The sequence below is a fragment of the Apteryx rowi genome, unplaced genomic scaffold, assembly GCF_003343035.1.
Source record: "Apteryx rowi isolate R43461 unplaced genomic scaffold, aptRow1 scaffold_229, whole genome shotgun sequence".
NCBI classification, from domain to species: Eukaryota; Metazoa; Chordata; class Aves; order Apterygiformes; family Apterygidae; genus Apteryx; species Apteryx rowi.
Genome location: NW_020448630.1, coordinates 799,695 through 826,141, shown reverse-complemented (window position 1 = coordinate 826,141; position 26,447 = coordinate 799,695). Strand labels below are relative to the sequence as shown.

Genomic DNA, 26,447 nt, shown 5'->3' with positions numbered 1-26,447 from the left:
AATGGTTCAACTTAACACTTGCTGAGAACATGGCAAAAGCAAAGACAAGGTCACCTCCCCTTGAAAAAGTCATTAAAATCACACTGATGCCAGAGGAAGCCCACAAATAACAGAAGCTTATAAAAATATATATATATACACACATACATATATATATTATATATATATACATACATATATATATAGCAGCAAATTGCTCTCAATCTCAAGTCATCAAGTACTGCAAACTGATGCTTTTACTGTCTGTGATGACTGAACAGAATAACAAGGTACACAGTTTTCCTCATTTACTTTGTCTGCAACTGTATTTGTTCATTTTTGGCAGCCCCACTTAAAAATCAAGACTAAAAATTCTGCGGTTTTTAAGCATGTCAGTAATGCTGTACTAAGCAAGAGAGAGAGTCATCTCCAATGCTTATCTTCTACCTTCCCCAATGCACACAAGGTAATCTTTGACCTTCAGATGCAAAAGATGTTTCACAAGATTACACCGCTTAGCAGCTCTGTTCTCAGCTGGCCTTTCGGGTTAGTTACATGTTCTACAAAAGGGAAGCTCCTAGACTGGTGGTCAGACGAAATCAAAGTCAACACTATGCATGGTTTTGTTGAGACCACACCGCCAATTATGCTGAGAATTAAACCCAACTCTTGAGCTTGCTAGCTTCTGTACACTGACCCTATAACTTGTCAACCAATTATAGGCTGTTGGGCTCACCAAGTTTCTCCAACAGCGATTACAACCAATGAAACAGAGAAATGGATTGCAATAAACATGTGTTTGACAGTTTTTCTCTTTTAAAGGCCATTTGCCTCACTCTTCCTCAAAAAAAACAGAGAAGAAATTAAATAATTTTAACAAACAAAATCCAGTTGCTATTCCTCCCCACTGGTCCAAGGTATCAGACCGTATGAATGCAAGGTTGCTTACCATTCAAAGACACCTGCAGCACCAAATATTTAGAAAAACAGGACTGCCTATTAGGCTGAAGGCTTTAAATGAAAATTCTGAAAGACATCAAATATGGTGCTATTTGAAAGATTATGTTTAAATAATTTTATTCCTTCTTGAAGGGTGAAACTAGTAAAACATCATCAATGAATTTAAAAATGGGATCTAGAACCTCGCTTATCACCAATTCAAATGCTGCCTGAAGTGACAGCAACCGGAAATGTCATCAACTACTGGCTATATCACATCCAAATTCCAGAAGGAATTTTGGGAGTTTGAATTTCCTTTCCTGAAGGCAGACAGGCAACAGAATGGCATTTCCATTGGTCACAACAGAAAAAAAAAAAAAATTACTGGATGGGGGGTTTCCCTTGGAAATCTTATTAGTAACTACTCTTAGCGATTTGTGTAAAAACATAGTAAATATGACTAGGAAATAGTACCCTCAACTCCAAGAAATTTTAACCTAGTAACTTATTTTCTGAAGCAAGGAATAAATAGCCAATATGGAAGACAAATGACAATATCACGCAGCAAGAAAGGGAAAAAAAGCACCTGAGTGTTCTTCCTGCCATCCTCCCCCAGAAGCCAGCACACAGTTATATACTCTATCAGTGCAGAATTCAGACCTGCCTATTTTCAAACATTACTAGCATACAGTGACAGCGTGCAAGAGGACCTATCCACAGAAAAGTCTAAAAACATGCAAGTGGTCATTACCCTCACCATTAAAAACACCATTAACCTCATCACTAAAAATAAACATAGAGCATCTATCTACAGTTTAAGACAAGCAACAGTTTAAATAGCCTACTGGAAGAATAGAGGTTTTCATTTCTAGTCCTAGAGCTGCATTTTTCCTAGAAAAATGCATCATTGCTTCATAGTGAGAGGCTGCCCACAAAGAAAACCCCAGTCACAGTATTAAACAAATATTCTTACTTTTAATGGTCTGGGAGCTGCTTTCTTTTACATCTGCTCTCCTCCCTCCGGGTAAAAACAGCCAATTATAGGAAGCAACCATCTCAGCCCCTCAAACAGGGGTATCATATCATCTGGTCCTACACTAAATCTTAACAAATGACCAGGTGTGGCATTAAGACATCCCAGCAGACAAAAAAGTAGCTCTGTGGAGAAGTGATACAAATCCAGAATTTATAAAATAACAGACAAGCTTTCGCTGTTTTTCTTAAGACAGTTACCACAGCCCTGAGAGTTGCAGGATGTCGGTTGATACAGAGATAGCTACAGTCCTCATTAACATAGCCCTGAAATTTGTACTGTGTAAAAGGAGAGATTAAAAGTCCCTGGGCACCCTTACTGTGTGCCTCATTGGCATCCCAAAGCTGATGCGAGGCTTCTGTCAACATTTCTGCTAATCTCCACCTAGCTAGCTGAGCACTAACTTCATTTCTAAGCGTACTGAAATGCAGCGCACAACCTCACTGAGCACCTGGTCTTTGGGAACTTTTAAACTAGTAACAAAACCTCCAAATTAATCTGAACAGGAGTATCTACCCCTTCAATTATTATCCCCAGGGCAATTCTCTAGTTAAAAGGTCAGGCGTGAAAGGAAAAAAAACCAACACACTCATAAAATTCAATAATTGTCTGGACACTAGGATCAGAAGCCAAGATAGGAATCGCATGATATTCCAAACTCATGCCAGGAAAACCTTCGTAACTGCCTCTTTTATAAGTGGTACAGCTCCGAGTCAAAGATCAGTGTTATGTGAACTGTTTTTTCATGCTCAGGCTGCTCTAAAATAAGGGAGATCGTAAGGTCTTTATTAATACAATAAAAAAGGCTTCAAATGAATAAAAAAGTCTTACTATTTGTAACACTTAAAATAACAGAAGATCTAAAGAAAAAAGGCTGCTTGAAACAGTCAGATACGATCATTAGAGGACTCTGTCATGGAACAGTTTTCTAAAAAACTGAAATGGTCCTTAATAYTAATCTATAATATTTGTTATCATTCCCTGTTCAACTCCTCAGTATAGCTTCATATAGCAAACTGATGCTTGACAAATTAAAAATTAATGGACAATAATATACCCATTCTGGACTACACCAAAAAGCTTAAGAACTGTTTTGGTCAAATCTGTTAACATAGGAAAACTGGAGCTGAAATAAAAGGACAATTCCAAAAAAAAGAAGAAAAAAAAAAAAGAAGATATTTCATTTCAGCTAAGTCAAACCAATCATTTGAGGTTTCCTCCCACCCTCTTAAGAATTACTGTTAAAACAAAAATTATTTGCAAGTTTAAATGGTGCCAACCACTTTTTTTCCTACTAAAGCAAATATTTTCACAAACACAAAATCTAGCTTCCTCTTGCCTGCTTCAGCCAGTTCTTCACTCAGTCTGTTGCCTCTCCTGCCACTCAAAGTATTTCCCTGCTTCATTATAGGTTGTGCTGTTACTGGCGCTGGTACCTTCAAAACTATTTCCAAATTCACCATTGCAATTGGCACAGCTTCAGTGCATAAAACAGTATTTTTAAAGGGTTTCTGGAAGCTTCAGTAATGATGGCATGTGTTGCCTAAGCCATAAGATCCTGATTTCACTTTAAAATAAGTTGTTAAAGCCTTTACACAGCCAAGGCTTTAGATTTTTATCTAGCTTTTACAGCCCCTAGAGCTGCTACAAGGCAGCATCAAGGATGCACCACAGTTCCTCCCCAGGCCATCCCAGGACTGGCTGCCGTTAGCGCCGCAGACCACCGTGCCACTAGTCTCAGGGACAGCACAGGAACTGCTCTCACAGTGCAGGATCTGATACTGTTGAAAGCAGCATTAGCTTCTTTGTGGAGTTCTGGCTGGGCTTCTTCATATTTCAGAGGGCTGAAAATATCATAGAACTGCCACTTTTCACCCCCGCCTTTCCATATCATAGCTACAGAGTACCTGAAGCATGAAGGGACTATGAACTTTTCTAGGCACCAGTGAATTGGCGCCTCTTTAAAAATGAATAAATAAAAGTTGGAGGGGATTTTCTGTTTCCACCAAATCATTCTCACCTCATCACAGCTGCCTCTTACAGCTCATTATATTGAACTATGTCTCAAAGTGAAGTATATCAAGTAACATGCACTAAGAATTTAGGTTATTGGCTTAATCCAGTCACATTTATTACCCACAGGTACTCTAGAAAATTATAGTGTAGAACAAGCAACTTTCAGAAGTGCAAGACTTCCTCAAATTGAGAGCTCAGCTGGAAAACCTGGGCTAGACCCTCCCTGTATCACATCATCACAAATGGTATTAGCAGAGCTGCTCAAGCTGGAACGCTTTGATATCAAAAGGATGCTGCGTTTGTGAAAAGGCAACAAGTTTAAAATTCACTTGCTGTCCTCTTCTCCCCCCCCCCCCCCCCCGCCAGAAAAACTGATTTCACTCAGGCAGTCTCATTCAAACCAGTTGATACTGCAGGCTAGTTTTTGTGAAGGCTTTTTCAGAGGAAAAATATTCATTCAAGTGCACAGAACACAAGTAGAGCAGGTCAGGAAAAATCTGTCATTTTCTGCAAGATAGTTTAGTTCTATCCACATCTAAAAGCTCTGCAAAATTGTTGCTGACTTTATATTTAATGGGAATCTTCAATAAAAGTTAAATGTCAAAAGGTTCTATTTCATTCCAAATAGGTGTAAATATTTTGAGTTGTAATCCTTTATTTCATAGTGAGTTACAACTCAAAACTGAGCCAGAAGCAAGATGAGGTGACATGTTTTGATTGACTTATTTTTTTTTCCCCATTTCCTTCCTTAGAAGTGTGGATATGACTAGTTTTTACTGCAGTTCCAAATGAAGGAAAGTTCTGAAAACTCTTTACAAAACATCCCTGTTTTCCTGCAGCCACTGGTGAGGAGAACAACAGGGTACTTTTCCTTGGCCGCAAATTTCTGCTTAAGGTCAACTTTGTTTCCAGTTTCACAGCTCAAGGACGTCTCCCACAGACACGTTTAACTTCACCACACACTCCCAAACCGAGAGACTGCTTACCTGACTGAAATCAAACCAATACTTAAGCACATAAGAACCGAGACAGCTCTCCAGCACAGTGCTAAGGAGGTCCATGCACTCCTTAAGGATTATTGTACATTTCTCAGACATACCAAAAATTTAAAACTTCCACTGATTTCATCTGGAACTGCCATTCCTCAGTCTAGAAGAAAGTCAGGCACTAAGGGCAAAATCCATGAGGGGATACAAGTGCTAAAAATCCTCCTCCTTCAGTGCCTGTGCAGTTGTCACCTTTTGAAATATGAGGCTTTTTTCTTTTTAAGTTATTACTATTTTATCAAAAGCAGCTTTTCGAGGCAACCACTGCAGCGCAAAGCAAGACACCCAAGCAGGCAGGCAGATGCAGCATTTAATTTTCACCTCTTTCTGGCATTTTGCACTGGGTAGCCCAGGCAGCATTTCACTCAGCACCCTGGCAGTCGCGAACGCAACTCTTGAGGTGCGTGACCCTTTCTACACAGCACATAGCAAGCATTTTCACCCCTCGCTCAGGGATGCCAATTCCACAGTGGCTGGCGATGCCCTGGCAGCGAGGCCTCACGATGCTCCACGCTACAGCACGCAAATCCTTTTGTGGCTTTCGCCCTAAGCAAATTGCTGACTTGTACTAAACAGATCTGTAGGTCTTTTGTCACCAAAGGAGTCCTTAATTGCCAGATTTCAATGAAACTACTCGGGTGAATTAGATTTGTCTGGTTCAAGTCCTGGTTTTGGAGTAATGGGTCAAAATTACTTAGGTCAAAATTATTTGTGAAGACACTTCTGTGGGAGCTGCAGGGGTGGGAAGGGGAAGGGAGTTATTAATTTTCTTCCTCTTAAAGGAAGATCACTTTGACAACACACACAGTCAAAAGCAGATCTGCCCATAAAGCAAATCACAAAGTGTTGCCCATGACAGAAATGAATTCCATTATTAAACATTCAAAGTACTATCCAAACTGACTTAAGCAGAACTTTACACAACAAGTTTGAATCAAATATTAATGTGTACCTGAGAGAGAATGAGAAAGGGAAAGTACATGCATGCAAGCACATTCTCTCCTTGAAGTAAAAACATTATAACGCAGCAAGACAGCAAAGAGAAGATACTGGTTAAATAAAACTAATCAAGCATAAGATGGCAACCAACTGTAAACCCTGTTTAGCATAACTAAAAATATGATATTGTAGATGCATCACATTAGAGTGTTAAATCATCGTGAAGGAGTTTTCACATGTCTAACCACAATTTTATTACAGCATAAATCTGCTGCAGACCACACCATGTCCATATCAGTATGTCTGGTTTAATTCGGCTAACCCATAGAGTCACTAGGCACAGAGCTCCTTTTCATATTAGACTCCACCCATGGATTTTGGATAACGTTATTCAGACATCTCATGTAAAGTTATGTGAAATCTACAGTATCTTAGAAATAACTAGTCCCTCACCAACGCTTTATCTTAATCAACTGGAATAGAAGTTTATCAATGGGTCCTAACTTTTAAAGATACTTAAAACAATTAACAATTAAAAGTTGCTTAACTTTTCTGTACCACCTTCATCACTACTTCTGCCTTACATTTTCTGCCATGCCCATGTGCTGGAATTGTTTATCATTCATTGAAGACTGGCATTTAGCCAATCTCAAAACAGTTTTCACATCTGTTTAGGGTTTCATACTTAAGTGGTGTTTCACGTCACTATATCTTCCACCAGCAGGTAACACAGAATGGCTGAAATCATGTGCCTGAACCATACACTGCAAAACATCTACCATTAGACAACCTCATATTAGAAATTCTTAATTTAGCAAAGTATGAGCCATTTAGATGTGTTCACACACTAATTTGTTCGAGGTGAAAGACAAAGAGCCTGACAGGCAACTCCCTAAAAATCATCTGAATGCTTCAACAAATTAGGAGAAAACTGCAATCTACTATAAATGAAATCCAAATTACGAAGACATTAATTAGGTCATGTTATTTTCTTTTCTTTACCAAAATGACAATGTTGGGGGGGGGGGAGCAGGATAAAAAAGGAACCCACTGTTTCTTCCAAGAGATTCCCTTTTCAAAAAAACCCCAAAAAACTGAAAAGTCACTTATCTACTGACATACACCAAGTTTTATCCATTTCTGGAGAACACACATCAACATGGTAAATAAATCCTGTATGGGGGGGGGGGGRGGGGAGGGAGTGAACACCTTTTCACTTTACTGATTTCAATTTCAAAAAATTGTTCGATTTTAAAAATTAACAAAGAATTTCTTCTCTCCCCCCAAGTTTCCCACTGGGTCAAGCACTGGCTGAAATGGATATAACTGAAAAGTTGGAGATGTTTCTTTCCCTTCCCACTCCTTCGGTATTTTTCTTCTAGCTTCCTTTGTTCACTTAACAGAACTTTGTTTGAAGTGTGTTTTTACTCCTTCACTGCATGACAAACCCACACAGTCAGGAGACAGGATTATAAAAACCACAGAGCTCCAGCAGGGAACTCAACGGTGGGTGTAATATTGGACACAGCTCTCCATTCATCATTCAAATTCTCTGGATTTCAAGTTGACAGTGTCCCTTTAGTTAACTGTTCCTCCTCACAGGAGTTCAGACAAATCAACCTTAACAAAAATGCTTCCTCTACCAACATATAAACAAACAGATCTCCACCTACAATTGTTCTAAGCTTTGGTTACAAAATACTATTTAAAAATATAAAGAAAAAAAAAAAGCATGGTGGGAGATAGTGGAAAGTGTTACAGTTGCAGGGATGGTGGCAGGAAGGATGTGGGAGTTAAGGAGGTTGTATACAGGGAGGAGAATGACAAGGTCTCACAGGCATTTCCAGTACTGGGTATGCATTTGAAAAGCCCAGGCTGTTTCCACTTTTTATTAAGCATTTTAAGAACCAGAATGTATCAAAATGATTGATGAATAACTGCAGGGGGTTGCTCTCCACTCAACCTAAACCTTTAGTATCAGCTCTGCCCTGCCTTCTCCATCACTGCTGAAGGGACCAGAAGAGCACACTCTTGTTTTTAATGAGTGTGTCCTCTCCTAGCGCACACACGTGCAAAATCTGCACGGAACACAGCAAGATCCTAAGGAGGCAGAAGCCAAACCGAACATGATTCAGGAGGTCTGGTGCCACGTACGCCGTAGCTCTGCAGACGCAGCAAAACGCTGGCACCCGTGGCGTTTGGTATCTCTCACTAATCTAAATGTGGCTGGGAAGGAGCTGGGAACAGCTCGGCGGCCTCATCTGGGGAAAAACAGAGAAGCTCTGGGGAAAAGACAAGAAACAAGCCTCTTTTCACATCCTGCCACCCTTGGGCATTTGGTGGGCCCCTTCTCTCTTCCCTGAAAGAGGCCTTTGTCACAGAGGCGCAAATCCTACACGGTTTACCCGAGAGCGAGAGAAGCTCTTTTTATTTGTCGTCCCCCTCCTCCCCTTTTTTCGCAGTTCAGCGGCAACAAATAAAGCCCTGTGCTGCAGCCCCGGCACCTCTGCCGAGCGCGGCGCCGCGCGAGCCCCGAGGCGGCCGCCGCCAAGCCGCCGGGCCCGGGCGGGGCGCGCGGGGGCACCGGGGGCGCCGCGAGCCCGGCCCGCGCCGCGCCCCCGTAACCGCCGCCGCCCGCCCCCGTAACCGTCGCCGCGGCGCCGCCGCCGGCCCCCACTCCGGGCCAGGCCGGCGAGGAGGCAGCGGGGAGGGGAGACAAAAACGCCGCCGCCACCGCTGCCGAAGCAGCCTCTCGGCCCCATCCCCGCACGGAGGGAGGCACAAGGAAGCAAACACGCCAGAGCATCCTCCCCCCCCCAACCACCCCCGGGCGGCGGCGGGCGGGCGGCGCCGGCCCCTCCGTTACCTGGGGCAGCTCAGCGCAGGGCTGGGGGCTGCGGCGCCGCACTCACATCCTCCTCATCCCTCGCTCGGCTCCGCTCCGCTGCAGGGGTCCCCCCGCTCCCGGCAGCGGTGACAGCGGCAGTAACAACAGGCAGCTCCAGGGCACCGCTCCGCCCCCCCTCCCCTGAACCGCTCCCGCGGGCGGAGGAAGGGAGGGGAAGGGCAAACCCCGGCGGGGCTGAGCGCGACGGCGGGAGGCGGCAGCTTTGTGTGGCGGGCAGAGCTGCAGCCTTGCGAGATGAGCTCGCACGGGCTCCCCCCCGCCGCGAGGAGCTGCTGCTGCTGCTGCTGCTGCTGCTGCTGCTGCTGCTGCTGCTGCTGCTGCTGCTGCCGCCGCTGCCCTCCGCTCCGCCCGGGCGAACGCGGCCGCGGCCCTCCCTCCCACCGGGGCTCCTGACAGATGGCGCAACCACAGCACCGCTGCCACCCCAGCCCCACTCACCCGCGCGGAGCCCGGAGCCCGGAGCCGGCACCCCCCCGCCCGCCGCGCCCCACCGCGGGGGCGGCGCCAGACTGGCAGCGTCGCCGGCCTATGGCGAGGCGCGGTCCGCAGGCTCCGGCCGCCGCGATTGGCAGGCGGCGGCAGCGGGGCGGGGCGGCGCCTCAGCGCCCGCTTGTCGCAGCTGTGGCGGGGAGGCGGCGTGGCCGGCGGCGAAGGGAGGGCAGCGCCGCGCCGCCGCTTCCCCTCCGCCCCCAGCCCGTTAATAACGGTCACGGCTCGCCGGGGGCTGCTGCGGGCTGGCCGGGCCGAGGAGCGAAGTTGAGGGAGGAGGGGCGCCTCGCCCTCCCCCCCCCCCAGCTCCGCAAAATGCGGCCCGCAGGCCGCGCCGCGCCTCGTGCTTTTGCTGCGGCCCCGGTGCCGGCGCACTCGTGTCTTCACCCTCCGGGACGCCGGCCGGTTAGAAACCTCCCTTCAAAAAAAAATGCGGGGGAGATCCATTGTCTTCAGGGTGCCCAGACGTGGGAAGCGGGAATCAAGKGGCTTCTTGAGGCTCGAAATCACAGATGAAGAGAAGAACAAGCTTAAGTAGATTATTTCCCTTTTATAAAAGACGTCTTCCTTTTATCCCTAATTCTTGAAATTGGCAGTAGTGGTTTATAAAGAAGCAGCTGAGATGAAGTGTGGAGGTTTTCCGCAGCTATGATTTTATACTACATCTGCATTTAATTGCTGAGAATTTCAGGTCACTTTGTCAGAAAGATTTATAATCTAACGATGCCCATTTTATGGGAAGTATACATATATTTTTAGTACAATTAAAAGCCTTTACTGGAGCTTCAGCCTCGTACTACACACAAGCACATGCAGGTTTTACTGTCCTTGAGTCATGGTACACCTTGCTCCATAAACAGGTAAGAGTTAAAGGTTTCCATACACCTTGTTCCTCTCCCTGTCCCAGCAATGCTGTAACGCCTCCCGACACTTCTCAAGGTGTTTCTCTCCACCTCTGACACATGCCGAAAAGTGCTGCGCACTCCAGCTTCAGCCCTGCGCTCTGGACACAACCCCGCCAGTGACCTGGGATGCTCCTGTGTCGGGGACTGGCGCATCTGGCTGTCACTTGCCTCGCGGGCTTTGAAAGTTGTTCTGCCCTAGCACTGAAGAAATCGCAGAATAGGCTCTACACTCCAACAAAAAACAGAGGTACATGTAAGATACAGGTACAGAGGAAGAGAAATATAATAAATGTTGAAATGGCAGCAAGACCTATAATGCAAGTTTGCAATAAGTAAAGTTTCCATTTCTCTTTCCTTCTCCTCTCCAGATATAATTTTTGACTGCTGATATTTAACCCAGAGAATGATTTGATCTTGATGATTTGATTTCTTGATGAAATTACAGTTTTAATAGGTTCAAATGTAACCTTGTTTTCTGTCAAAATGTCTACAGTTGTGTGTTTACAACAAAAAAAGAAATGGTTCATCTGTCTGGCTGTCTGCATAGATGACCCTTGTTTGATGATAATATTTCAGAACCCTGCAGAGTTTGTTCTATCAGTTCATACAAAGAACTTGGAGAAAATGGGAATTCCAAAAGAAAGTGCAGATCATGTTATTTCTCAGTTAAAATCTGATTATAGAAGTATAAACAAACACATTTTTCAGGCTTTTAGGTAGCTTGTTTTTAGTTGGCCTCCTGCTCTTTCCATGCAATTTTTTAATTTTAAAATATATAGAATGTATAAACAGCACAAAAGAAGTGCATAAATCAACTGAAAAAAAAGTTTTGGTGTTGCATCCTAGTGGTTGATAGTAGAACCTAAATACAGAGGTCTAGCTCTACCTTTGCAGAAATACCAGGTAGAGTATCCTGATCCTATTGACTTCAAAGAGCTTGGTGCTTCAAAGAGCCCTGTGCCAGAGGCAGGCAGTGGTTCAGGAAAAGCAGAGCTCCTGAGCAGAGACCAATCTCAGCTGGCCCAGTGCAGTCTGGAAGGCAAGTAGAATTATGGACATCCAGCTTGGAGGTTTTCAGGACTGCAAATGGTTCAGGCTTTTCTTCTCAGTACAAAAACAGTGCCTGGCTCTAGGAGAATGTGCATTTTTCTATGCCCATAAGCCTCCCTTTTTTAATCAAAGAACCAGATGTTCTTCCAGCAAGAGATATAGGAAATAAATTTACTTAATTTTATAAGCAAGAAAGTGAGAGAAAAAAATCCTTGTCCAAAGCTTTGAATGCTCTTGCTGCAAATTAAAAACAGAATGGCACAAAGAGAAGAAAAAAAAACAAAACCAGGCACTCTTTTGAGCCAGACCAGAAAATAACCAACCAATCAATGAAAGCAGACCAAAACAATATCACACATCAGCCACAGAGCAGCTCTAAGCCTGAGCAGATAAACTGGCTTGGCAGCATGCCGCAGAAAGTCTGACGCTCTCAGCTCGTACAGCTAAAGAGGAACAAAGTGTGGAGGCAGAAACTGAGCGCTGGTACGTCATTAAGCGTGGGAAGAAGCCTGGGGTTTCCCCTTTAGGGGAGCTGTAATCTCTTTAGGGTCCTGAAGACCAGCAGAGTCGCTGTGAGCTCCCGCAGATCCCCGCAGGAGAGGCGAGCTCTGGTGCAGCGCTGCCTCCTACACCAGTCGAGCCCGTAGGAGCATGTAGCAGCTCTTCCTTGCAGGAGATTTCTTCTTTGGCCCTCACCGCTATGGTCTGACCATATGGATGTCAGCCTTTAGGAATCATCTAGAAAATCTGAGAGGCATCCTCCCAGCTAAATAGCAGAAATAAATGTACTTACGTAACGCAGGAGCAGCTCCTTGTTTTCTCCTCTTGCTTCCTTGACTTTTCTAAGTATTTTAGCCTTAAGTGTGTAATGCTGTTTTCTCCCACCTTCATCTGCATGGCCTTTCTCCCCGTGCCAAGCTTTCTTCTTCTTTTCCAGCCTCACCTTAAAATACTTYTTCAGCAAAGTTTTGCGGTCATGTCCATTGAAATACTTCTTCCCCCTCAGCCTCTATGGAAAACATGAAAAGTCAAAATCTTTATTCTGCAAAGAGTCTCACATGCTAAACGATATTGCGTCAAGATTTTACCCTTTTCCTTCCTATCCCATGCTCCTGTCTTCCTATACAGTAACAAAAAAGCCAAGCCATTTCAGCAGCTGAACAGTGTGCAAATTATGGAGCCTGGTTACGATTTATTTGTATTAATAATTTAGCTGCTGGGAATGTAGTGCCACAGTCATGCAATGGGATGCTTGTGTTCGTACTGCCTCACTTCTCAGTGGGCAAGAAATCAGTGACAGAGAGTGTGAATGTATGCTGAATAAATAATACCCACAGTTTGAACTGAAAGGTAATATTTTGACACGCAAAACTGAAACTGAGTTTTATAACATCAAGGAGGTATAAGAGTAGTTTGTGTGTAGAACAGAACAGTCAGGTGGTTCAGTTTTGCTGGTTGTTTTAAGCTACTGTTGGTAAAACTAGACTGTCTCTATGTAAAAACATCAGCGTTACTTGCTGGATTCTTCCAAGCCATAATTTGAAAAAGTCAGTACAAAAGAAACTTGTATTTAAAAAGATGCAAAAAGCATTTAGTTCTGTGGTGTCTTTTTTCACAAACTTTTTGAACAGAGTCACTTTTCAGAAGGATCCCCAAATGTCACCTTCCAATTGTTCACTCAGAGCTATACATCTATAATCACTAATTGGCCTCATTGCATTATATACTCTACCACGCTTCTCTTCCTCCCTTTTTACATTATTAACTCGGTGATGCTTCCATTCATTTTGCTTTCGGTTGTGTATATTTTACCAGCTATAGACTGTCACGTATAGCATATTATAATAATAATTACAGAGTAGTGGGGGGGGGGGAAGAAGATCAGAACTTGTCTACAGTATTTTAAGAGGCTGACAGTATTTGCCTGAAACATCCCACTGTGTTTTCGGGAGCCGATTCAGCTGGGGAGTGCTAAATGGGTTCTGCTGACTCGCTGACAATTACTCCGGCGGGATGCTAAGGTGGYGATACAGCTCCCTGGGGAGACAGGCTTCAACGTGGGAAGGGGCTGAGCCGAGCTCCTCATCCTGCCCTCGAATGCTAATAGCGCTAATATGCTCCAACTGTGGGAAGGGTATTGGCAGGGCTAGAAGGGAGCTTTGCGTTATGCATAGTATATAGACCATTTGTGAGAGCGGGTAGGAAAAGGAAACTTGCTCACAATTACAGCTATAAATTATAGACATTAGAGGCTTTCCTTGTTGCTTAGAAGGGCTAATCTCAAATGCTTAGGTTCGTGCCAATCTTTTTTTTTTTTTTATTGTCTTGGAATGTACCTGAAAAACAAAGTGGAAGACATTGCACAGAGATTTTTCCCAAATCAGCAAAACACGTACTAAACTGTAATGCTACATCTTCAAATTGGATCATGCATTTTCTGAAAGTTAAACTTCTGGGTTTATAAGCTCCAGATGTGTTTACACTCTGTGTGGCTAACATACAGACATGGGGGAAAAAAAAAACATGCATGGGGTTATCTGAGGAAATCTAGAATTAGTAACATAAAAAATATTAAATCCATCTCTTCAAAACTTCCAATAAATCTAGACTTATTAAAAGTCACAGCCTAATAAAGTCAGAAAAAAATCTTATTTTGACTCAAATAAACATTTTAAACTCTTGGTGAAAGTTGGTAAAATGTACTGACTGTCAGTAAAAAAATTTTTTTTTAAATGGTAGKGAGGAGACACTGGGAGAAGAATCCTGGGAATAGCAGTGCACCTGTAATCCAGCCAAGAAATATATTCATTCTTCTTTTGGGACAACACTGAGGATACAGGAGGCAGTACATATATTACATTACATAATTTTATAGAAATGAAAAACAGTATATACACGTAAAGTTTCATCTTTGTTCTGTTTTTGATATCAGTATTAGGCCTCTGCTGGGCACTGGAGGAATTCTGGGAAGGCTGGCTTTCTATGGTAGGAAAAATCTGGGGCAAAAAGTCCAAGTTTATTCTAAGTATAACTTTCTTCATTTACGCATATAGACCAATCTCATAGCAGAGATATTCATAAACTGCACTCATACACTCCAGCTTCCAAAAAATAGACCCAGGTAGGGCCATGTGGTTCCCAGGAGGATGTACTTTCCAAAGATTTGTCCTCAAATATCAAAAAATAAAAATAAACTTTGTCTGTCACAGTCTCTAAGGCACAACAACCTAGTCACACACACAACTAACACAGCCATTCTTCATGTCTAAAATGTATCCATGTACTAAGAAATAACTTTTACACCATAAGGGTACCTCAAATTACCAGAGGGAAAATTTTGACTCTGATTTTAGTGCTTTAGTTCCCCATGTATAAAATGGGGATAATAATATCTTCTCACATGGGTAATGAATTACTATCTGTAAAGAATTAAAGATATTCTGAGAAGACTCTGCTACAGGAGCTCATGAAGAAAATTAATAATTCTGTTTCCATTGTGGAGGTGAATTTGTGCACAGTGAATATTGCATAGTGCCGCATACAGAATGAGGAGAGTATTTTTATTTTTTCATTAATCCTTTTGGCCATTATGGCACTAAATGAGTCAGGATTCTCTGGAAGAAAACCCCCGCACAATCCTGTGACTAACTACTATTTTCATTCAACGAGGTTAAAATAAGGTTATATAAGCAGTCTAAGTGCTGGCATTACCCAACTGTTGGATGTCTGACCTTGCACTTCTAATGTTCTTTTAATCTATTTTTGGATGTGATTTCCCAGGGTTTTTTTTTAGGCGGCAAAATAACCCAGAGATCTGACATATGGAAACGGTCTGATTGGGTATGTATCATTAGCAGAAACATATGCTAATGAGCCAATTAGACAAGTGGGAGAGCCACCTGCCTGCGTGCCTGCTCTGGAGACTGCGGAGACGCCACCCAGCAGTAGTGGGTTGTCATCCTCTGTGTGGGTCAACTCTTAGGAAGGTACAAAGCACGTATTTTGCCAGTGAGTTTTCAGATATTTGCTGACAGCGGAGCAGTGTTTGGTGGTCCCACATTTTAGTGCAGGGGTCCAACTTTTCATAGATCCTCTTGCTCACCTTCTGTCCCAAATCTGCCCCTTTCTATTCATAGAGAATATCTGCACTCCAGTGCCCACTCTTCTGTCCCATCGACTCATCCCTGTAATGTGCCTAGAGACTTAAAGTATTGCTTCAGTGCTATTAACCATATTTCTTTCTAAAAACATGCTGACTTGTAGCCTGGATTCCAAGCAAGGGTTAACAAGTCTCATTTGCTTTCAGCTTATTAACAGGAGCCTCTCCTGCTGCTGTTATCTCCTAGGAAAAAGCAAGTTGGCAGTGTGCTCATCATCCTCTTTGCCTGTACCACGCTCAGTCGGCACCTGCAAACGCATATGATTCAGTAAGAATCTCCCACGAACCAGCCATCACCTTGGCTGTCGTCATGCCTGCAGCACCATGGGCTGCTTTTGCAGAGCTGCAGGTTTGAGCTCCACTGCCCTTGTTTTGCTCAGTTCTCACCTCGTGGTATTTTGAGTTGGCCATTTTCTTGGCAATGTTGAAGTGAAGGTGTGCCCTCGTAGGCTTTATTTCCAACTGAGTGGGTTTTTTGCTTGGAAATTCTAATTGCATCCACCATTAAGGATGAATTCTGGATATTTCAACTTAAAAAAACAAAAAACAGAAAACCAAAACACAATTATCATGGTCTCATGCCATGGCTTTCTCAAGGCAGCTAGACTATGATCATCATTTGGATATTCTCTAGACTGCAATGGAAACAAGATATAAGATGTAATGAAGCCAGACAAAAGAAGCAGCAAAATAAACCCAGTCACACTGTTCGTAGTGATACCCAAGCAGCTGCATGTGGGAATGGTTATATCAGCACTAGGCTGGTGAGAGCCCAACTGAAGTTCTAAAAACTCCCTAGGAGCATTTCTACCAAAAAGAGTATCTGCTTATGCAAGACTGGAACAGATGTTCATCTTGCTGAGTAGTTCAAGATTCATGTGATTATCAATTCTTAAGGGACTTAAATATAAGAATTTTATAGACTTAAAAGAAAAATGCTCTACAAGTTTCCAAAAGCTGGAGACACAGGTAAAGGTAAGAAGCAGTGTCCCAGGTAAATGCAAGATGTAAGATGGAGCAGACCCAGAATTATTAGTCTGCTAAGTAGAACAGAGAAAACATGAAAATGCATCATTGTGAATACAAAAGCCTGTGAATGCAATGTGAAGGCAAAAAAGGAGACAAAATTCAAAGGGAAGCGTAATACTCAGAGTGATAGTAAAGGGTTTGAACACAATAATCACGGCAAAAGAAAACATTGAGCTAAAATGTACTGATAAAAGAAGGAAGTATGAAATAATATGTTAAAGAGGCAAGAAATGAGACCAAGAGTAAGATTTTTGCATGCACATAATATTAACGCAGTGCAAAGCTGAAAAAAGAAATGCTGTTGTAAAGCTCAGTCAATCTCATGATGCAAATGCGAGACAGCATCAGAAAAAGCCACTACCCAATGACACAAACAAACAAAAAAATATCCAGGAAATCAAATGCCAAAAAAGCGGTAGGGCACCAGTGAACATGTGAAACTACAAAGACTTCCTCAGCATCATTTGAGAGAAGAAAGTGAAACTCAAACAAAGCCAGTTAGAGTAATATAATGGTGGTGGGATATCATAAAATATAAGCTGCTTCACCTTGTGGGTGAGGTCAACAGTGCTGCAGTGGGTGTCACTACCTGAATGACAGTACAAGCTCAGGCAGGATAAGCAGCTTTCCTTAAACAGCTCATACTGACTCTGTGTGCATGTGTGTGTTGCTGCACCCTTCCCTTGCACACTTTTCCTACTGAAGAGGATGCTCTTTTTGTTCAGAGGCCTGTGTTTTGCTTCACTTTGGTGCTTCCTTCATTTGAGAGCTTAGAAGAGTTGGTTTTCGAGCCAACTTAAGCTACCTTTGCCCATATGTACCCTTGAGGTGTCCCTGAAACACTTGGGTGAGTGTGCTTCTGTTTTCCCCATGCTATGACTGGATGAGGAAAAGCTAGACAAGCAGCATAGCCAGCCAAGCTGCACACTGGAGACAACTAGAGTTCATTACTAAATACCTACCTGAATGAAGATTATCAGTTTTGGAGAAGGAGAATGATTCCCAGCAGAATGATACTTGATTCATGGCAAACAGTGACAAAACCTGGCAAGAGCGGCCAGATAAGGCAAATGGCTCCTTTGCAAGGTTCTGGACCTCCCATAGATGCAGAGAGTTGGGAAAGGCACCTAGGATCCTGTCTGCAGAAGAAGGGTGCAATGCCTGGCAGCAAAAAGTAGTGGAATTAGTCGATTAGTGGATTTAGTAGATTTACTGGGAGCAACAGGTATCTCATGACCTTCTGCTGCACCAACAAGGAAATTGCATGGCAGCAGCTGAAGCTGATCATGGCCACAATCTGCTTTGAGAGAGTTCAGGAAGTGGATCAAAAATTAACTAAAAACACAGTAAATTGCACTCTTCTGCCATATCATACACAGACATTTGCTGATCTCCCAAGGATTATGTGATGAAGAGGTAAAAGCAATGCAGCCATGTCTAAAGATAATTTCTAATTATTAGGTTTCTAAACTGGTTGCTGTTATTTCTGCTATTTTCCCAACATCAGCCCCTCATTTCTGCAAAATAACAGCATGGACATGGTTACCTCATATGAYCATTATATATGACCAGGGAACAGGTCATCCTGTCCCAAAACACTACAGTATGTCTGAAAAGGCAACCATACAATGTGAGTTGTGAGTTTGGAGTGAGTTGTAGTTTGGAGTACTAATTCCTACAGCAGAGACAGCTGGTAGCTTTTGGGCTGAGTTCATTATCATCAGCAGAACCAGGAGATACCCAAACCAAGAAGATACATCTTGCAATCTTGCTTGCTTGTAGTTGCTTCATCATTAAGTTTGAGGATGTAAAACAACTCATGTAGAAAATGACACTAAATCACTAGAGAGCATTTTTAAGGAGTTATGGCTAGCAACTCTCCATGATGCTGAAACTGCAATGCTACAATTTAGAGGTTCACAACTAAACAAGGGAATTAGATATACATAGCTGACTTCTTATCCAGGTCATGAAAGTACAGCAAATGAACCAAAATATGAGATCCTCAAATTGCTAGAAAGACAGATAACAGAAAGACACAGAAAGCAATCAAGCCAATTATTTACCATTGTCAAAGATGTGGTTGAAAGGAATCTGAGAACAAACCATATGAAACAAATGCTCATATCTATCACTTTTTTGAGCTGGGCGAATGCCAAAGGAGAACTCCCACCCTCATGCATAGAATACTTGAATTATCAAGACAATCTGCATGTAAAATAGCACCATAGTTAAAGGCACTTGGCTCAGAGGGTTCAGATCACAGAGAACAGAAGTTTTCTCAGAGCGCCTTCTGAAGCTGAAATGTGTCTCGAGAAACCTGGAGATGTCACTGTTTGGCAGACATGACCAAGGATATCAAAGACCTAGTAAACACTTGTGGTTCATATGGGAATGTGCAAAAGCAACCTAAAGATTTTTTATGTATTTATATATATATATATATATGCTATATAGCATGCATATATATATATATATATATATATAGCATTTGGTTTGTCTGTGCTCTAAATGAGGGACAGCCTCAGAATGAACTTGAGCATTGATCGCATGTTGTCCATGCTGTTTAATTGCCACTCTTGGCTTCTCTTGGGCTACTTGAACTAGCTCTGGTCAAGACAATCTGCTGTATAGGTGACTACCCCAGAAATGGCTGGACATGATCCAGTCTGTGCCACTCAGAAACTGTGGCTGTGAATGAGTCCCTGGCCCTTCCTTATTCAACACTACAGACATAGTTAGCAGTAGGTGCCTYGGGCAAAGGTTAGAGCACCCTCATCCTCTACCAACCACTCCTCAGAGGCTTTCCACTCCTGCACCAACCACAGCAAGAATCAGTTCAGCAGGCCTGATGCCCTAGACCTTGTGCATTCAGATAATGGCCCTGACTCTGGCCACTCTATTTAGATGATTTACCTTGGAATAGGCCTTCTATATCACCATTATGTTACAATGACAAAGCTTAATCACTGTTTAGAGTTGCTACAGTTCTATTAAAGAAGGCTGCTAAAAAAGAAAGCGTATATCAAACCATTCTTGAAYAGAGAAATGCTCCCTGCAGAAAGCATTAATAGCAGCCTGGTAAAAATGCTTGCTGTCAAGATGAACATATATATGTTTGGTATTTAGCTACTGCAAACAGCAGTGGTAGTAAGAACAAGAAATAGGACAAAAGGGACATACATGTGGTCCAAGACCTGCCACTGTGGGCAAGCTACAGACCTCTGAGAGCTGTGTGTTAAATTGAAAATCCAGACAAAAATATATCAGCCCATAATGAGTAAATACCATGGCACCAGAAGTACAAGGCAATTGATTGTCACTAAGAGAAAAACCTGCACGTTTCAATATCAAGCACCTGGAAAAGTGTACCCCTGACTTTTTACAATACTTCACAAACCCCAAGGAAAGCTGCCAAGCAAGCTGGCCAGTCACAGAGATATTATCTATATAGATTGTAGGTTAACTACTGTAATGAAAGGAAGGAGCAGTATTCCCACTATCTCAAATGATTGGGACAAAAAGAAATGTTATGTGAATACCCTCCGAGCAGGGAGCACTATATCATGATTGGGTATGGGATCATGTCTCGGGGCCTTGAAAACTCAACTCACAGCATATGATAAATGCAGCGAGCCATGGCATAGCTCTTGGCTGTGCTGGTATTGGCAGCTGCAGAGAAATGGGAGTAGCCAGGGCAGGCTTGGAAGCCTGCTAATGGTCATCTGGGAAAAGGGTCCCATTTCATCCCCAGCCCCACTGCTGTGTGAACTGCTCTGTACCCCTTGGCAGTGAAGGAGTTTGAGCTGAACAGTTTATCTCATCTCTCTGTCTTTTGGTGCTTGCATATAGAGCAAGAGGCGTGATGTTTTGGAAGTATTGAAGGCCAGCCAAAATGAAAGGGAGAGAAATCACTGGAGCAGCCAATGGACTGCAGTAAGAAGTAAAAGGGGACGCTGAAGGAAGTGGCAGTCTTTCCATTAATTTCAGGGCGTGCTGGATCAAACCCATTTAAGCCCAAGGCTAGAAACAGGAAATGTCATGCTGTGTATTAGGAAACAAACTGTGGCAGTGAGTGCAATCAAGCAATTTGTGCACAGGGAGGGAACAGAGCCTTGCCCTAATATGTATGTCGACGTACTTTTGCAGCACTCTGGAATCCTTTAGAATGACTTCTCTCATTGTTATCTCATTATTATGGATTTTTTTTTTAAATCCATTGTTCTCTGAAAGAAAAATACAAAGAGAACCCTTTTCTTCCTACAACCTTGGGAATAACAGACAGTTTCAGGCAAAGAAATCACTAACACTTCAAAAAGCAGCAGTAGAGCTAACATTCTTTAATGAATTACTTGGTGATATAATATGACAGTGCCCAAGAGATTCATACTCTGAAAAATATTTTTGTTATTTAAAGAAAGGAAAATTGAGGTTGAGAACCAAATTTGAATCTCAAGTCAGGAACCTCCCTTTTTTCTTTGGGGTCTGTTCCTTTGTTCTGCTTTGAGGCATGCAGAATTTACTTTGACATCCCTTGGTTTTGGAATATTGTAGGTGAAAGCTGATTTTTTGACAAAGCAATCTGATTTGCAGAGGTTAGTGTTTTAACACTTCATGGATGCTCGGGGCCAGATTCTCAGCCCTATAAAAAGAGTAAAAAGCCACATTAGGTGGTGAAGGGGGTTCCTGTAGGACAAAGGGCCTCCTTAGGTAGAGCACAGCGGCATGAGCAAGGGACTTTACTGTGAACATGTCTCATGAATTTCAAGAAAAACGACCAGTCAGGTAAATCTATCTAGTATTTTACATCACACCACATGTGGTATGCATTTTACTCATTGACAACGTTCTCCTGAATCTCTGGTGGATGGTTTTCTCTCCAGAGTGCCCATTGCTAAAGATTATCACTGACAATACTACAGCTGGGGAACCCTCCATAAACAGTCCCCAAATGCACAGAAAGTCAACAACATACTGTTTCTACCCCTTGTTCAAATCTGGGCTATTCTCACAAGCTGTTGTTACACAGCACTTCTGTCATGTCCTGCATCTTCTAAGTGCAGAGAATCAAGATCAAATTAGTCTTAATGATGCCAGGAAACTTAAGACATAACCACTTAACACTATGCAGCACACTGCAGAGATCCCCCAGTTAGTATCACATGAGCTATTCTATAATGGGAGAGCCATGTCATCATGCTGCTTTTTTCAAATAAATATGCTACTTTGCTGAAACTGCTTTTTTTCGGATCCCAGACAAGTATTTCTGCCAGGTGCTTCATATGCATCATGCAATGCATCAGCAATTCAGAGCAAGACTTTAGGTGTCTGTGGGTTCAGGCATGTTATCGCTATGTTCTCAGGTGTGGATCTACCTGTAGAAGGGACTGGAACTGCTAAATGAAAGATTTTCTTGGAAAAGACAGGCAGACACTAAAATTGGAGGGCTGGCCTATGTAAAAACTAAATGCCTGTAAAACATGCTTGTACCTTTTTTTTTTTCCTATTCCTAACAGAATTTAACCTCTGTTCTCCTTAATAATTCTGAAGTCAGTGACTGTGGCCCCACATGTATGCTGGTCTAGCTTTGTTAGATGGAGGGAGTTCTTCGCGGAGGTGCTGCTTGTTGCGAAGACCTGAGACTAAGCAGCACAACACAGCCTGTCCCTGTCCTTGCCCCATCTCATGCCTTGGGCAATAAGGAGAGCCAGAGCTCCTCCTTACCTTGCCTCCTTATAGAAAACATGAAGGGTCTCTAGTTCCTTTTGCGGATTGGGAAGGATTATGAGCTTGTGGCCTGAGATGCAAACACATATGAAGGACATGCGGTGCCCAGACAGACTTAGGGAATCAGTGTTTGAAGCTTCTTGCTTATTCCTGATGCATGTCCCCTTTGCAATCAGCTTGGCTGTTGAAAAACCAGCCCTTTGAGGAGGTCAGCTCCCTGCTGCCATTTCGCAGGAGCTGTGCTCAGTGCCGTGAGCTGCTCCTCTCCCTGCATCTCACCTGCACAGGCTCACACCTTGGGTCTTTCCTCCCGTTCCTCCACCAGCTCCTGTCATACCTTCAGAGACAGGTCCCACTCCTCTGGTGGCCTCCCATGTGCTCACTGGGCTTGCACCATAGGTCAGCGTAAAGGGGCCTCACAGAATTATTGCTCCAGGCAGCTTCCCTAGCAGTTACACCAACTTGTAGATTAAAAAGGATAATTTTCTTGGAACCAAAGCCTCCAAATGCAATAACCAGTGTTACCTCACAGTTATAAAGTCGCCGTTTTCAGCTTTGAATTTTTAGATCTCCAATGTAAGGATCAGTTATTGACCATGATATAATCCACACTAGGACAATTTTGGAGCACAGTTTAAATTTGCAAGGAAAGAAAGGAACATGCTGTGGCAGGCGTATTTTTTGTTTAAATGGTAGATGCATGAAGCTGTGAATGAAATGCTAGAAATAGTTCACAAGAGTGGGTCAAAAGCCAAGTGAGATGCTCAAAAATGTCCAATAAATACCATCTGAAGACATATCACATATCTAGTAAGTACATCATTTACATGCTATATTTAAAAATTCACATAAGCATAAAGGGAGTGTTGATGAAAGTAGTAGTGAAAAGTTTGACAAGTTCATGTTCAAGAATAGTAATAAGTGGCTCAGGCACAAATTCAGCAAACTCCAGGATACCTGGCATAAAATTAATAAAAGACAGAGGGGACTGAGAAGTCCCCTGCTTTACAGATCCTCTTATTGTTCACCTAAACAGCCTCTGTTCAATATTGAAAATATATGAGTGAACAGGCCTGGCCACCTGAACTGTGCAGCAGGCTGTTGAATTGCTTCATTGGGCAAAAATATGGTGGAAAAAAAAGTCTGAATTACCATGTTTGACTCCAGCATTTCGTGTATATTGAATTAGCCATCTGCAYGTCTACGTAAATGGAGCTGCCGCTAGAGAACAGAGCGTCGGTGTTATCATCATCTCTGCTGGCCAAGAAGGAGAAATATGCTCTGTGGTGAGCCTGCACTCCAAAACAGTGCGTGCTGGCAGAGCCTGTGTCCTCTACTGCAATGGCATTCAGGCTTTCTCCTGTGAAAGCCTTCCCTGTACATGCTGTAATTTTGCTCAGTATGTTATGGCTTAATCTGAAAAAGGTTTTCTCTTTTAACATATTTCCCTTTAATATGCACAGAGAAATTGAATGTATACTTACTCTGAGTGATTGTACTCATTTATAAGAATCTGTGATTTTATTGTTTTTTCATATGCAATTTTGGAGTATTGAAATCTAGTCATTTCTTTAGTCTTCACCAAGGGTGTTTTCCTCCATCAGAAGTATTTATGTATCAATGGTAAGATTGTTCAAAGGCACTCATGCCATAAATTATTCCTCACAATACAAACACACAGCATTCACATTTCTTCATTCATCTTTACCTACTGCTGTCATTTAGCTACAAAGCCGTTCTTTCTTTTTTTTTCTTCTTCTCTTTTTTTTGTTATGCAGACTTGGCAGATTTAGGCTGTGGATTAGATATGTTTGATGATTATGCTTTTGCTTTGTACAGCATGGACTCAAAACCTAGTTTTCAGTTTCAGGCAAAGAAGCCAAGAACTTAAAACTCCATTTGTTGGAAACTCAAGCCTCCCCAGTTTTCCAGTTGAAGCCAGATAAAATTACTAAGTTGCATGTTGTTTGTGAGAGACTTAAGTGATCCATAAAGCCTGATGAAAAGAAAGGTTTCTAATCTAAAGTTGCTTGAAGAAGTACTAACCATTTCATTTGATCAGATCTGGGTTTAAGGCTTACAAAAGAGTACCAAAATACAGGTGGATTTCTCCAAGCTTTTTTGGTTTCTGAATGAAGTTTGTGGGATTCTATTTGTGACAGATTTGAGTATATTTGAAAGGAAAAAGAGATATTAATTGCTATTTCAAGTCCACTTCCCATTGTTTGAAAATCTTGACTGATAGAACAACCTCTACATCATTTTAAGCAGGCCTTTGCTGCTTTATCTCCAGTGTTCCCATAACCTCTCAAGTGCCATTTTTTCATCTACTCAACCAGTTTTCACATATTTTCCCCAAACTGACAATATTTGCCATGGTAATGTTTTATTGTTTTAAGTACTTTGACTTTGATGTCTGCATTTGGAAGGCATATCAGCTTACTAAATGAAAACATAGAGGTATTCTCTCTTTTATAAGGTGACATTTTGCAGCGAGTAGACCTGTGAAGTGCCTTTTTTATGTTGTTTTTTTCTCCATTATTGCTAGAGGCTTTCAAAAAGGTAGCATCTAAATGACAATTGATGAGAGCACTTTCAGGACTGATTATGCTGTCACAGTGGGACTACACTGATATGCACTTGCTATATTTAGCAGAGGTGCTCCCAGTTTATGCTAGTGCAGCTGAGAATATTCAGAGAAATAAAGGCCGTGAAGACCTTAGAAATATGACATCTTATGCGTTTGCTGGTTTAGACCTCAATTTTCCCTTCATCTGAAATTTGCTTTGAATCTCAACAGTTCATTAAGTCCTGGGTGTCAGTGAAGTCAAAATTTGGAAAAATCTGTTAATGAGCTACTGTTGGGGAAGGCATTTTAAGATGATGGATATGTTATTGAATATTACTGAAGTAACAGTGAAGAAGATTTAGGAGGTTTATATAAAGGTACCAGATGATTTTATAGAAGTAAAGGAAACTAGCTGGAATCATGAAAGATGGTCCCATTGGCCTTGCAAGGCAGACTGTCTTATCATTGCTCCTTCCATGGGAAGGGGAAGGATAACCCAGCCACCTCCCCCCTGCCCCGCTTGTCTAAAATCCTTGCACATATCCTGAGGCATGATAAATTGAGACTCCAAAACCTAAACTGTGACCACATCTCTACCATTTCTATCCTAAATATTTATAGCAAGCTTAATTCTTTCTTTCTTTTTTTGCATGTAGTATTTAAGCTTTATTTCAGCTTGCTGGAGCTGTTTTTTTTTTTTTTGTACTTTATAAAAATTATTTTTATTTTAAGCTTCGAACCCATTTTAAAAGGATCCTGAACATAGCACTACCCTTCTCTCAACCAGGCAATATATGCACTTCCTCTGATGAAGGTCATGACTGTGACAGATATCAGAAACTTGATGAGGTGTCTGAAATGACTTCAGCAGCCACCCCACTCATCCCCCTTCAGTGACCTCTCTTAAGTTAATAGGTTTCTTAATGCTTCCTACGAAATGATTATTTAAGATAAATTTATGCAAAACCAAACTGAAATGGACAACTCTGAAGACTAAGGCACATCTCTATCTCCCCAAAACTTGCCAATGTTGAAGGCCTTTCTTTCCACCCTCCCATCTTCCTTCTTGAGATAGTTTTATTTGTAGTGTTCAATATTTGCTCCTCTCTATATAGCAACTGAGGCACAGTATCACCAGCTACCAAATAAATAGGTCTGGAAGGGATCTTGAGGAGTAATCTTGTCCACAGTCCTTGCCCAAAGGCAGGCCCGGCTACACCAGATAATCCCTAACTTGCATCTGTCACATTTGCTCTTAGAAATCAAGAGTGATGGATATTCCACAACCTCCCTAGGCAACCTTTTCCACTGTTTACTGTCATCACTAGAGTAAGCTGTCTCTAGCACCAATCCTGGCTCTCTCTTGGTGCAATCAAAATGCATTACTTTTGTCTTATCTCCAAAGAACATAAGAACAATTTATTTATTTTCTCCGTTTTTGCATCTCTCTTCCAGGTACTTGAAGGCTCTTAATGTCTCCCCTTAGAGACTCCCTTGCTAGATTTATCAACTTCAACCTTTTCTAGYAGGTCATGTTTCCTGGATCCTCACATTTTTGTTTCTCTCCAATTGCTCTACATCTTTTCTGAAGCTTGGTGCCCCAAACTGGTTGCTATTCTGCAGCAGAGGCATTATCAGCATCAAATATAGCAGAAAGAT

General features: G+C 42.3%; 1 protein-coding gene across 2 annotated transcripts in view; it reads right to left on the bottom strand.

Moving 5' to 3' along the window:
- FYN (FYN proto-oncogene, Src family tyrosine kinase) overlaps nucleotides 1–9,317 on the bottom strand; it is a 139,974-nt gene extending 130,657 nt beyond the window's left edge. The window contains exon 1 of one of the 2 annotated variants that reach the window (XM_026065558.1): nucleotides 9,299–9,317. The gene's annotated coding sequence lies outside the window, so the exon portion shown is untranslated. Of the gene's footprint in view, nucleotides 1–8,818; nucleotides 9,080–9,298 lie in introns of those variants that run through there. The other variant, XM_026065555.1, reaches the window with a different exon arrangement.
- Nucleotides 9,318–26,447: the final 17,130 nt, after the last annotated feature.